The following is a 15,170-nucleotide window of genomic DNA, read 5'->3' on the forward strand; positions in this document are numbered from 1 at the left end:
TTGTTAGTTGGATGAAAACAAACGTTTTATCAGAAGACAACTTATCCGGAAAGATAACGGAACGATAAGAGAATACGAGTCAAATGGTTTTGAAACATGAAAGTTAAACCGTATAATGAAGATTCTTGAAAAAAAAACACCATGAACACCATATGAACGAAAATTAAAGGTGGAGGCTGAGATTACAGAAGTATTTAGGGTTTTGGAGGCCAGGGTTTTGAGGAAAATAGTAATAAGGAAAGTTTGACGAGTTTGAAAGTTATGAGCATATAAAATAAGTTAAATACTAATAAATCCAAGTTTTTATAAATACGAAAGATCCAAATTACATTCCTGAATCAAGTAAAACATAAACGAAATACGATAAATCCGAGATGTTGCATGACAATTCTGGTGCAAATGTAACAACCTAGACATTCCATGTCAGTTGTGGACATAAGAGCTTCTTGATTCATAAGGAAAGTTAGGCCTCGAATGTCACTCATGTCTTCTAGGCTTATTGCTCATGTGTAAGTAGTGTTATATGCCCTCCAATTCGAACGAAAGCCTCACACTCCATTGCTCTCTACCAAGCTGTCACTTACGAACAAAAGCGGCAATCAATCAGCAAATGGCTTCTCCACACTTGCTTCAAACCCTAAATCATCAAACTTTCACAAGCAATACTGGAGCAACTTGATAGCAAAAATAGAAAATAAACGGCACAATAAAGAACGAGAACCAAAAATAAAAACAAAACATATTGCCGAGTTGCCTCTCGAGGAGCGCTAAGTTTACAGAATAGTCTTCAACCAGACTTGCTCTCGAAATCTCAATCAGGAGGCTTTTTTTTATCCAAAGCCGGTCTAACCCGTTTAGTTCCACTCGTCTAGCTTTTTTAATCAAATAACACATAGTTAATTAAAAGGTAATTTAAAACATTCAAACGGGTCGGATCACCAATACTTAAATTTACCCAGACCTAACCTAAAATGTGGCATATAATGGGGGAAATGGTTATTCTTGCATTTCAGGGTTGTCCTATAATTCTTAATGCACCATTTTTGAACCCTCAAAGCATGTTGATCCAAGCATTTCCGCGCCTTCTTATGTGTCTTTGTCAATTTCGATGACGGTCCAGTATCTAGTTCCTCCACAGACCTGCTAACCATCATATGATGTGGTGACTCAACTACTGCCATTTTCTGATCCTCCTCTGTTGCCAATTCCTTTTCTTTTTCTTTTGGTGCACGCTTGATCTCTATTGCTGGCTTCCCCATGATTAGTGTCTCTAAGTAGATAAGATTGCCAACAGGGTCAAATTCTTCATGGTCTTCAAAAACTAGTAAACCCACCAACTCATCACCAAACTCATCCTCCCAAGACGGTGCATGCTCCTCCTCTTTGTCATCTTCCATCTGGTCAACTAGCTCCTCAACAACATTTTCAATTAAGGATGTAGTGTAATCAAGTAGCTCCAACTCCATCTTTTCTATCACGCCCTCGTCATCATCACTCCAGAATTCATTATCCATTGGTTCTGTTTCATAGATCCAAAGCATGGGATTACTGATCGGTAGATTTAACTTCTTACTAAACCGGATGTGGGACTGGCTCGCCCATTATCGTCTTTGGTTCCAAAGTGATATCCTCACGCATGGCCTCCTCCTCTTCATAGATGGCTTGCTGCTCCTTGTAAGAAAAACTCTCAAATTGATATCTAGCAATCAACTCGTCTATTCTAGCTTCTAGTGCCTCTAATTTACGGAGTCTTTCTCTTTCTATCAACTCATCAATCCTGGCTTCCATTACCTCTAATTTATGAAATCTTTCACATTCCTCTTCTTCGGCTCTTTCCAACATTATCTCCATCTTTGTGATAAAATACTCCTAAGCTGACTCGATCTATTAAACATATTAACTAGACTCGATAAAATAAAAAAAGAAACTAAATTATCCTAAACACAACTAGACACGTTAAATCTAAGACACATCACAACTCAAGATACAAAAAGACCAATTAAGTAATTAAGTTCAATCAAAGCTAGTTTCGCTATCGCCTAAGTATCCCCAAGAACAGCGCCAAAAACTTGATGTTCTAAATGCGGTCTATAAAATATTAACCTAACTTAGACACTCTAATTTTAAATTTATAAACCTAGACTCTCCTAATGCTAGACCACTAGACAGGCAAGTGTACCTATTGTCTGTAGTAAAGCCTAATGAAGTCTGGATATCGAACCCATGAGACACTAGCGATATCTTAACTAGACTCTGATTCAACTAAACTAAACTGGATTAATTGATTTTTGTCTTTTTAATTAATAGATATAAACTAAAGAATACTTAAACTAAAATTGATACAGAAACTAGACACGAATAAATCGGGCTGGAACTCAAATAGAGGAAACAACTGCCTAGGCTATGAATCCTACTAGTCAACTAGTAAACTCTCGGAATTGAATTTATAATTGGTAACCAAATTCTAAACATATGAAACTTAATAAATAACTAAAGTATGCTAGATCAATAAATAATAAAATAAATTAATTCGGGTATAGTTTAGTTGTCGAGTCGAGAGACGTTATTAAATTAATTTAATAATATATAGAGTGTGGATAAGATTAAGAGGAGTTAATGGACTTAAAAGTGATTATGGGCCTAAAAGCTTTTGAGATTTGCCTATTTAAACCCTTAAACCCTAATCTCATCCTTATCCTCATCATTTCATCATCATCCTTCAATCATTGTCACACCCATACACACAAAGTTCTATAGACACTCCATCCTTTTCGTTCAACCCCAGATTTTAGAACATTCGTTTAAAGGTTCAAGTAGTCGAGATTTAATCAAATCCGTAAGGTAAACATTATAAGTATTTATTTACATTTCATTCTCTTTTCGTTACAATTAATAGCAAACGAGCCTATAACCGACTCAAACAAACTCAAAATGAACCAAGCAAAAGAACGGGTTTTTGTCAAAACTGATTACACATAATAATACAAGTAGTAACAAGTGAATCTGGTTCTCTTTAACGAGGTCCGAGTAACCTCGGATTAAACTTAGTCGGCTCGGATAACTAGCGTGAAAATACAGAACCCGGACCTTTCAACTGGTTCATCAGACCCGCTAGATCTGAACCCAACTGGAGCGGTCGAACAGCTCCGAACCCGCTGTCACAAGCGACCGAATTTGAAACCTGTATGCGATTCAGACCAAACCCCTACGCGAGCCTAATTGAACCAGATCTGGACCTCTTATGGGACCCGGATTGGAAGTTTCCCATGTGTGAAGTGGGTGCGACGCGAGATCTCATGCGACGCGAGATTTCGTGCGATGCGAAATTTCCGTGCGACGCGAGATTCCGTGCGACGCGAGATTTCGTGCGAAGCGAGATTCCGAGCGAAACGAGGTTCCGAACGAAGCAAGATCCCGTGCGAATCATGACGTGCGAAACCTTTATGCGACACAGGCCGTGCAAACTGATGTGATGTTAAGCAACTAGAGCCGGTCCTCCTATGTTCCTGGATGTTGTTGTCGAGGTCGCCGAAAAGGTAAGAAAGTGGCAGCGATGTAGTGGCCGTGAGTAGGTAGGGAAGGAGAAGGAGATGAATCGAAAGGATGAGGGTGGTGCTCGACTCAGCCTCCTCTGCTCCTGTTCCATCGATGTCATGGTCGGAATAGGGAGTGGCGGGTGGTGGTTGTGGAGTGAATGTGAAGAAAGACAAGTGGAAGGGGTCTTGGGATCTGCTTATAATGTAGGGGAGGGTGAAGGGGTATAATAATAATAATATATAAATAAATAAAAGAAGATAATAATAAAAAATAATTATAATAAAAGCTTTAATAATACAAGAAAAAGATAAGAAACTAAATGAGACCCGAAACCTGAATCGTTAGGAAAGTTTAAGCATATGAATCGACACGAGCCCGAATGGTTAAGAATACTTAAGTAATATGAGTTCGTTAATATAAATAGCTAACTTATAAAAAGTATGAATGAGAGCGTAACCAAGCATGAATCAAATATAAACCCAACACGAACCCGAACACGTTTAAAGAAATGTTAACTCTTAGACGTATTGAGAACGTAAACTAATAATAAAGAAAGAAGTATAATGATAATATATATATATATATGTATATATGATAATAGTAAAGATCCTTAGGGATGCAAACTAACGAAGTCGGTTCGTTAATAAAATAAAGTTAAGTATAATAAACTAATACGATCGGTTTATGAAGGTTACATGCCGGCTCGGTTAGCTTAGATAGTTAACTTCGTTAACTCAAGAAAATAAATAATAAACAAATATAGAGGATTAATATGTGTACGTTATTAACAGTTAGCCGAGCCGAGTTGAAGAAAGGCATTACGATTAAATCAGAAAGGAGTCGTCTACAGGTGAGTTCTAGCCCCCTTTTTCCTTTAAACGTTTTTGGGGTTGTATGCATACTCCTATGTGAAAGAATAGATATATGTGACTTTAGTACATGACATGTATCTTGTAAGAATGTGTTTATATATATTAATTTATTAATATATATATATATATATATGTTTGAATGTTGAATGATAGCTAGGATAGAAAGAGTTAAGGAATATATCCTACTAATGCTTGTGTAGAAGGTTATACGAATATCAATGAGTATGAATGCTATGTATAGAAGAATGTGTATAGGTTCATGCGTAGAGCCTTCGGGCCTCATGCATGCAGAATAAGTTAGAATAGCAAATCCCTCTAACTTTATAGGGCTCGGTTAAGAGTAAGGAAGGTTCGGTTAAGAGCAAGGAAGGCTCGGTTATGAGCAAAAATAGGAATGGCTAGGTTATGAGCAAAGATAGGAAGGGCTCGGGTATGAGCAAAGATAGGAAGGCTTGGTCATGAGCAAAGATAGAAAGGCTCGGTCATGAGCAAAGATAGGAAGGCTCGGTTATGAGCAAAGATAGGAGGCGTGGTTATAAGTAAGAGTAGGAGGCTCAGTTACCAGCAGGCGTATAAGAATAGTTATGAAATGATTGATAGACAGACATAGAGGATGTAAATAAAGAATTATAAACACTATGATATATATAAATGTTTGAAAGATGAGATTTGCTTATAAATCGTATGTTGTGAAAACAAGGAAACGTTAGAACTCACTCAGCGTGTAGCTGACTTTTAGTATGCATGCAGGTATTATTGATGACGTGGCAAGCTTGAGGCGCATACGAGGCTATCCATATTGCAGAATAGTTAGAGAATAAGGTTGTTATATAAAATGTTTAAATTTCCGCTGCGATTTGTATAGACTTCCGCTGTAACAAACTGAGTTTATGAGTAAATCCAACGCTAAGTAGGGTTACCGGGATCGGGGCCTTACACTCTCGGTCTCACCAACAATACTTAAGAACCCTAAATACCATGTAAAGCTTAACGGTTTAATGGTTCGGATCACCCCCGGTCTCACCTTACCTAACTATGCTAAGGTACCCATAGACTAAATTACCTCCCGGTCTCTCTAATCACAAAACACCCCAAGGCGTAAAGGGGTATTTTCACTGAATTCGGTTATAATTAGGATCTGTAGGAATCTAAGGGAATCGAGGTTAACTCACTCTCGTACAATCACTACCCAAACCCGTAAAACACCAAAACAGACGACACTTAATTACCTCCCAGTCTCTCAAGTGGCAAAACATAAGGTATCTCTAAACTTTCAATTACCGTTCCTATGAAATACGTTAACAATATACCATAAACTAGTTTAAGGAATCAAGAATTGACCATAAATTAATACCAAATACACATAAGCATCATGACCAAAGAACAATAAAAATTTTACCAAAGCAAAATGTCACACCCCGACTTAAGGCCTAGGCGTGTGACCCATAGTTGGTACCTGTTTTGTAAATATATCAGAGTTGCGGGTTATTTAGCGGAATACTTAGCTTATAATAAAATATTAATTTATTTTGAAAACTTCTCGGATAATAAATATCCAAGTGCTTGATTTACAAACCTTGTTTGATCTTGTTTGCAATATTTTAATGATTAAAAACTAAGCCATCTTCATAAGCGAGCATCTAACTTCATGAATGATCTAATTCCTTACTATATGTGCTACATCTGTTTCCTTGAAATATGGGGAAACATACGTCAGCGATATGCTGATGAATTGTTGACTCTAAAACATTTGTTAAATCTTGACTGACAAGATAGTTTTCTTGAACAATCTCAGCAAAAACATCTCTTATTTCTGGGACTTATGCCACTTGCCATACACACACAATTATGGTTCTCCAGGAACGAATACCCATTGGAGAACTTTGGTTATGATTGCTAGCCTGAGGCCACGTAGCCTTGATTGATAGGCTAGACATATATGTTTGGATCCAGACACATGTGTACTCGGTCTGAGTTGCTTTTATTTTCTACCTTGTAACTTAAGTATCACGTAATCCCTAAAATTCAGAGATTTCGTAATCTCATATAAACATTTGACTGACTTGTTAAGATAAACAACCCGTTTATCTTAATAACTAACTGTAAAAGGTTTAACGTATTCACTTGTGATTGTCTTTTCTGAATAATTTGGTGATCTTGTTTGAAAACCTTTGTGAATGAATGATGTTTAACCTATAATGAAATAGGCTTATATAAATACCCGGGTCGTCTCTTGATCCAGCTACAGACCTTTAGTCTGATCTTCATAGCTTTAAACATGGACTGATCATTGGTTTGAATGAAATATTTAGACCTGTAGTCTTTCCATTTATTTGCCAATCATGTGCTGAGTTTCTTCTTCATGAAGAAACATTTATGATAGGTTTCTTCTTCAAGAATAAATGCTAATTAATTATAACCATTGTATGTAAAATATTATGTTTCTTAGTCACGAAGAAACATTAATTCTAACTACATCCCTTGCATATATAAAAGTGTGTGTTTCTTAATCGTTAAGAAACTATATTAGACAATATCCTCTTGTATGTAAAAGCTTAAGTTTCTTAATCATGAAGAAACATTATTTTAGCTATAACCTTTGTAAACATAATTATGATCAAGCTTTGGGCTATACCCCCGACTATGGTCTAAGCCATTAAAATAATAAAATAATAACTTAAGCAGAATCCCTACCTTACGCGAGTATTCGAAGTTTATAAGCTTAAGCTTGTACGAGCAGCACTTCTACTCTCTATCGCATATTGAGGCTTAAACCTTCGGAATTTCGGGGCTTGGCGCGTATTACGAGAACCGACATGCAAAACGAGACTAACTATGTATGAGGGAAGGTGTTTCAGTGTAAGACGGAATGTGCCATGAACCCCCTATTTATAGCAGATTTTGTGCTCCTTCGCGTAGCACGAAGGAACAAGGATCTAGCCATTCGCGTCGCGCGAACCGACCTTAGGTTTGCTGAGTCACCAGTGGGTATGCCACGTGGTCTGACAACCCGCCACGTGTTGGCACGTGTTTCACATGCAAGATTGTTAATTCGCGTAGCGCGAAGAAAGGATATACGGGTTCTTTACGTAGCGCGAAGCTGTCCAACTTTGGTTTATTTATTTTGTGTTTCGCGTAGTGCGCAGACTTTATACCTGATCCGTTTGCGTAGCGCGAATGATAAAATTCATATTTTCACTTTTAGTCCTTGTACTTTCTAAAAATACTAAAGGCGTCTCTTAAGCGGCGATGCGAATTGCAAAATGCGTCATCAAAGCGCCACATTGCCCCCATCGCCCTAGCCCGTGCGCGACGGGTGCTTCGCACCCTCCGCTAGGACCACTGGGTGCATATTGGCATATAAGAATATTACTATGAAAATCTTTATCTTATAAAGAGCTTCCAAGTTTTATAATTTTCCAATGTGTGAGGAAACTTCTCTTTCCTATTTATACCCATGTGGAATGCTTCCACTTTCTTCATTTCTTCCATGTTGGATAAGTCCACTTTTCTTATTTCTTTAATATGGATGCTTTCACCTTCATATTTTATATTTTCCATTACTTATTTTGGAGAAATTTTAAATCTCTCTTCTTTTAAAGTTGACTTCTTTGATTCAAAATTAATTTTAGATTTTCCGGAATGTTACACAAAGCCAATCAATAAATAATCCAAAACCAAAAATAAAATGGCTCTCAAAATTATTCATCTGAACCCAGACAGTTTAGCAGTTTAGCCAATCATAATAATCAACGAAACAAAGATAATATATATACACACACACACACACATATCGGTACATAAAAAAAAATTAAATATGATTGAGCTACTAGCCTGGTAGTTTGGTTAAATTAATTCGCATGTATGCTTGGCTGCTTGCTTCTTCTGTTCTTTTCTTAATCATCGATTAAATGACGAGTGTGCGTGCTTGGTTGCTTTTTATTTTCTTCCGTCCGATGACTTTTAGTGCAACCAACCTACGTGCTTGCTTCAATTAATTCTCCTCTCTGTTGAACTCTTCTAATCAGCCAACTTTCCCTCCTTTTATTTTTACGGTCGTAGCCTCGACAAGGGCGACTCTCCACTGTGCTCCTCCATGTAATGCTTACCTGGCCCTCTGGTAATATTTTCTTGAGAACCGACATAAGGTGTTTTATTTTATTTGGGCCAGGTTAGTCCAAATAATTATATCATAACGAATAAAAGTGAACTTGGCCCACTAAAAACTCTTACTCTTCTTTTCTACACTTTTCCACCAAATTGCAATGTATGAAAATTATCATAAGTCAATTGAATAACAAAAAATGAATATGGAAGTTAATCAATGTTGACTTGTCTCATTATCTTATATTATGAATACTAAATTTATTAATTCCGTAAATAACTCGAATAATTAATTCACACTTAGTTCTCAAGAAAATTAATAATTATAATAAATAAAATTTGTTTGAATTCACTGGTTGGTCTCAAGTTTAACATAAATACTACATTTTAGCTTATTATCTCATGAAACTATTAGAATACAAATATAAACCAATTAGGAGTAGAATTAAATAATAACTTACCCAAAACTATTAAAAATGTAAGAAATATTTATAATAAAATATATATAATTTAGACCACACCATACAGCTTATTGTTATTCTTCTAATAAGACGATTTGTAACGAACAAAAATGAAAAGAAGTGTTGATACGAAAGAAAATGCATAAACACATATTTCTTTCTCGTTAACAGAATGAATCAAATAGAAAACTAAAATGGATGTGACAACACTTATTTGTAGTTATCATTCTGGTTTATTGAGATGAGAGTGATAGTTTAAGATTAGGATCTTATGATCTCAGGTTCAATACCAGACTTAAGTGGCTTTTCCCATAGTAATGAGTTTCTTTCTTGATGTTCTTACGTGAGTCAGGCTCAAACGTCAAAATCAATATCTTCCAAGGTCGTTCTAATAAAAAACTTAGTTAGTTACTTTTTTTATTTGAATTTAAAAAATAAAAAAATAAAGGTACACCCGGTTTTCACAACTAACTCGAACCTCCATCATTAACTTCTTCGACATGTTCTGTTGTCTTCGATTCATCTGACATTTCACGAAAAAGAATCTACCCGAATTCATAACACAACGTCGTACGCCTTCGATCTTTCCTCTGTAACACCAACCGAACTCCTTCATATGTCAATTGCACTCACAACAATTTGAGGAAGAACATTCTGGGAAACCTAGGGCTGTCATTTTATTTCACTGTGCCGTATCAACCGATCATGTGAATAACAAAGCAACACCCTTTTCCCCAATTTGCCAACTGGGTGGGTATTAATAATAATCATAATAATAATTCAACCCATTTGGTTAATGTTATTCGTTCGTCCTTTCTTGATTTGTTTAAATTTATAAATTAGAACAATTTCGTAGTCAACCATCCATCTTTGATTCCAATTACAGTTCGTTATCCGCAGCTTTCTTTACATTTGCTATCATTTCGTGTCGGCAACGATTTCAGTATTCTAAAAATTTGATCTTGGTTAGCTTGGTCCCCAATTGATTTGTGTACTGTTATTAATCTCTATAGATTGGTGAATTGGGCTTACATTTAGGGAAAGAAAGATGTATGCTGTAGGGAGGCTAGGCAGCTATATCAGTCAAGGGGTTTACACTGTCGCCGGCCCGTTTCACCCGTTTGGCGGGGCGGTTGATATAGTTGTGGTGCAGCAAGAGGATGGTAGTTTGAAGTCGTCTCCGTGGTATGTTAGATTTGGGAAGTTTCAAGGGGTTTTGAAGGCGAAAGAACGGGTTGTTGATGTTAATGTTAATGGGGTTGATGCGGAGTTTGGTATGTATTTGGATCCACGAGGAGAGGCTTACTTTCTTTGGGAGGTTGATTCGGAGGAACTGGTTGAAGCGGTTTCCTCACGTTCGTCTTCTTGTGAGGATGTTAATGGGAAAGCGCAAGATAAGCTTCCAGTTAAGTCTAAAAGTATGGATTGTGATTTTGACAATCCGGTTGGTGATGTCAGCAGTCCGGATTTGTCAAGAAGTAACTCTAAAGGGTCTAGAGTTTTAGGGTTTGTGTTAGGGAGACGATTGATGAATGAAAATATTTTGTCGAAAGAAGGAAATGATCCGAATGTTGGTAGACTGAAACGAGATGAAATTGCTGCTGATTTGTTGGAAACGAGGGAGTCAGCGAATTGTTCATCGGAAAGTAGAGAATCAAGAAAAGAGGATGCGGATGTTACTGGTGGAAGATCGGAAACGAGTTTGGTTTTGCACGAGCAACATTTTGTAAATAAAGATGAAGAAACTAATGCACCAGATGATGTTAAAAAAGATGTTGATGAAAATAGTGTTTCGGAAGACCATTCAAGAACTCAGTTTGATGATGCTAATGAACCTGAAGTGGGATTGGTAACGGGCCAAGGGTCGTTAGAAATTGTACCCGAAAGCTATGCAAAAGGTGCATCTAATCAAGAAGAAGTAGGTGACACAAATGAAATCAGACCGCCTTTGGAGTCAAATTGTGAATTTCAAATATCTGAACCGTTGGTGGACGAACCGTTAATATTTGAAGATCTTGATGATTCAAATCCAAACATTAGCACGATAGAGCAAGAAGTCAAACACGGTCCTGGTCTACTTAGAGTCAGAACCTATAAAGAACACTCGAGAGGTGAACTCGAAGGGTTAACGGGAAATCTTAGAAAGTGTGCAAGTAATTTGGAGATTGCTCAAAGTCGTGAAATTCTTAAAACGGAATTTAGCCGACATGTGAAATCCCTGCCTAACATGTGTCGGCTCGATGATCCAATTCCAGATAATCAAGAAGAATCAGAGTTTTACTCTCCAATTGGTAGATTTAGATCAAATTGGGATTTACTGAGGGAAGATGCTTCAAGGTTAAGATGAGTGTTTACCGAGAAAGATTTACCACAAACCGAAGATGAATTATCAAATAATCTTAAAGATGGTAGCATAGCAAGTGGTAGGATATGTTAATATTAGTTAATATAAGTTATACATATGAAATTTATTATGAAAGCCTATTTGTAGGTGGTCCTGATGATGGTGCGGGTGGAAGCTGGAGTTTGTGGCCTTTTAGAAGATCGGTTCCTGATAGCAGTAAAAAGGTTTGTGATGGTGAAACGGGACAAGAAACAGGCGGTGAAAAAGACTGGCCTTCACCAAAGTCGGACACGCATACACGGGAACTTACTCCAGCTCCTGACCAGTTAGCTTCTTTGAATTTAACAGAAGGGCAAAACATAGTAACGTTCACGTTTTCAACATCGGTTCTCGGGTCTCAACAGGTTAGATTTGGTTTATCTCACTTGTTGTTTATAGTTTGTGTGTTGTATTGACATGCATACGTCTCAGGTGGATGCTAGAATTTATTTATGGAGTTGGCATACTCGCGTTGTGATCTCAGATGTTGATGGAACAATTACCAAGTAAGATTAATTCATTTAGATTAAATGATGATGAGTTATATGGTCACGTGCTATATAGATCTGATGTTCTTGGACAATTCATGCCTTTGGTTGGAAGAGATTGGTCACATATTGGTGTGACACATCTCTTTTCGGCAATTACGGTATGCTGGACCTTTGACTTGACACATAATTATTTGACTTTCAAATGATGAGAAACATGAACATTTTGTTAATTGTATGTTGTAGGAAAATGGATACCAAATGCTTTATCTAAGTGCTCGGTCTATATCTCAAGCTTCCATCACGAGACAGTTCTTGTTCAACCTTAAGCAGGTATCGATTCTATCAATAATTTGTTGCCAAATTCACTAGCCACTTATAAATTAATTTGCAGGACGGGAAGGCTTTGCCAGACGGACCGGTAGTTATTTCTCCTGATGGGCTTTTTCCTTCTCTTTATCGCGAAGGTAACAGTTTAATATATCTTAGTTTTTAATAAAATGTATCAAATGATTTTTGGTTTGAAATTACTTTACTACCCTTTTGCAGTTATAAGAAGAGCTCCACATGAGTTCAAAATTGCTTGTTTGGAGGTTGGTTTCTGCTTTGTTTGATTGACCTCCACATAGTTTCTATGATTAGTTATATTTGTTGACAAAATGAGGCTCGTAATACCCACAGGATATCAAGGCGTGTTTTCCATCTGATAGGAATCCATTTTATGCTGGTTTTGGAAATCGAGACACAGACGAGTTTAGTTACCTGAAAGTCGGAATACCAAAGGGAAAAATCTTCATCATCAATCCTAAGGTTCTGATTAACTTTAATCACTTCTTATAATTTTTCAAAGTTAGTAAATATTGATCGTAGGTTGTTATTTTATCCTTGCGTTTAAAACCGTTACAGGGCGAGGTCGTTATAAATCGTTGCATCGACTCAAAATCATACGCGTCACTCCACGCTCTCGTAAATGGCATTTTCCCACCTATATCCGTGCATGAAGAGGTTTTAATTTCTTCGTAAACTTGTTTCTCTTTTTTAATCTTTTTTTTGTTAGTTTTTCAATATTATTTATGACTATCCATTTAACCATTTTCGTTTTCTGTTAGCGCGAGGATTATAACTCATGGAACTTCTGGAAACTTCCACCCCCGACTATGGACTAACCGAAGAAGATATTAACGAGAATGTAATTACACACGTTTCTCCTACCGTACAGAAGTAGAATCATTCAAATAGCAAAACATTAATGCAACTTCAAAATACAGATTACAAATAGCATATCATAAAAGTTTCAGAACTCTTGTTATTTACACAAAAATAAAGAGATGCATATGTTAGTACGGTATGATTCTAACGCCCAGTTCCTTCTGAGCAAACTGGATAAGATTTTCGATTTCCGACTCATCAACGAACCCGTTTCCGTTCTTGTCAGCAGACTTGATTCCGGCCCGGCCTTTCCACCCGGAAAACCAACCTCCGGTGGCTCTAACAACCTGCCGTAGCTCAGATTTGCTGATCCGGCCATCTTTATCTGTGTCAAATCGCATCAACCATCTTTTGAACTCTTTGATGGTGAGTTCTCTTCGGCCATCGTCGGAGATATTCTGGTTCAAACAAGTGGTTTTGAATGCCATGTTTAGGTGGATAATATGAAGTAAATTGTTTAGGTTTCTGAAAGGTTTTGATGCAAATTTATATTATGCTAATGGCTTGTGGGATTTATATACTGGTTGCTTTTTTGGCTGTTGAATCTTTTAATAGCTGCAAAGTTTGAATTCTTAAAAGGTTTAAAGATAACGAGTATGTGCAATGCACCATAATTTAAATAATAGAGTTTTATTTCCTTTTTAAAACTTGTATCTTATCTTACATCTTATCTTATACTAATAAAAGAAAATGTTGAAGTTTAGGTATTAAGCCTACATTTCTTCTAATTTCTAATCTCTCATATTATTCATTCTAGCTATCCATGGGTCATGAGTCAAAATCATTTTGTCAAGCGGGTTATAACATAGTGTCATTTTTATTCCTGAAGTTTGACAAACTACGGAACTTTAGCACATTTTTTAAATTTCTTGCAAATCCACACCCGACGTTTCCAAAACCATGCTATTTTAGTAATTTTTGTTAACCCATTTATTTTTCATTTAAGTCTACATTAAATTAATTCATAAGTATTTTGAGAATCACAATTGAAATAAAAAGACCTTTTTTTCTATTTTTATCGTTTGATAAATCCCGTATAATACACAGATTCAAAAGCTAGTATACTAATATAAAGATTCAGTATTATTCCAGATTTCCAGTAAAGTCATTTGTAACTTAAGTCTGTACAATAAAAACCATTTGAAATTTTATACTGGTATGCAAGTAAAATAAGGTAACGGGGTATGTTTAGAAATTATTTATAAAGTAACGGGTACGTTTAGCAATACTCAAATCTTAACAGCATAATGGTCAAGATTCATGATTGTTTTATATAGGTCAGTTAAACTTTTAAGAAAATTTAGCATTTGCAAGAATAATGAAAACCTCAGTTACATAATTTATTGCGTTTGTTATAAGCGTTTTGCACGTGCGTGTTCAGATATAAAATCTATGTGTTTTATATCAAATATAAAATCTGTGTTAGGGACCCTACAAAACTGTTTATAATAAATAATGGTTGGTGGTCGATGCCACGTCTTAATCACCGCTGATTAAATTTAGTCTCATACAAAAGTTTAATTATAACTTGCTAATTGGCTAATGTTATATTATTAAACGACTCTAAAAGAATCATAATGATTACTTGTCTAAAAGAACACACTAAAATTTTCATAATTAATTCATTTTATAATCTCATATCCGAACACTCTTAACAATACCAGAAAACCATACCTCGTATCAGTCCAATGTCTTTCAGGTATTGATTGGGTATTGGATATACCTATTGAGATTTCAAATATATATTTATCACTATTTTAATTTTTATATAAATTTATCATCTAATAAAATTAGAAATACAAAAACTAAAATTAATGAATTAGTAGATTAGTTTATACAAGGAGAAATAAAATAAAAACAAAAACATAATGGTTTGGATATATAGTTCAGGTGAACAAGTATGTATGTTTCGAGTAATAAGGTTGGGCAGCATCAAATACCATACCATTGTACATACCCGTGTTTTTTCTTAAACTAATATCATACTAGAATATCATCCCATTACCCTGTACCGAGTGTTTCAAGTTTACCTGTCGACTTTGATTCATTAACCATCCTAGCTATAGGTTCGGTTTTATTCTATAATTGAATCTTTCCGACCCAGACCATCCTACTC

At 36.1% G+C, this 15,170-nt stretch overlaps 1 pseudogene across 1 annotated transcript; it reads left to right on the top strand.

Moving 5' to 3' along the window:
* Window positions 1–9,977: 9,977 nt before the first annotated feature.
* LOC143600401 (phosphatidate phosphatase PAH2-like) lies at window positions 9,978–13,572 on the top strand (annotated as a pseudogene). Its single transcript, XR_013147465.1, has 10 exons — window positions 9,978–11,397; window positions 11,466–11,722; window positions 11,790–11,863; window positions 11,922–12,006; window positions 12,092–12,178; window positions 12,240–12,312; window positions 12,395–12,438; window positions 12,527–12,655; window positions 12,752–12,850; window positions 12,955–13,572. The product of XR_013147465.1 is annotated as a phosphatidate phosphatase PAH2-like (transcript).
* The last annotated feature ends 1,598 nt before the right edge of the window (window positions 13,573–15,170 follow it).

Source organism: Bidens hawaiensis, unplaced genomic scaffold (assembly GCF_021521415.1).
Source record: "Bidens hawaiensis isolate Kalapana, Puna unplaced genomic scaffold, B.hawaiensis_p1.1 tig00054036_1, whole genome shotgun sequence".
NCBI lineage: Eukaryota > Viridiplantae > Streptophyta > Magnoliopsida > Asterales > Asteraceae > Bidens > Bidens hawaiensis.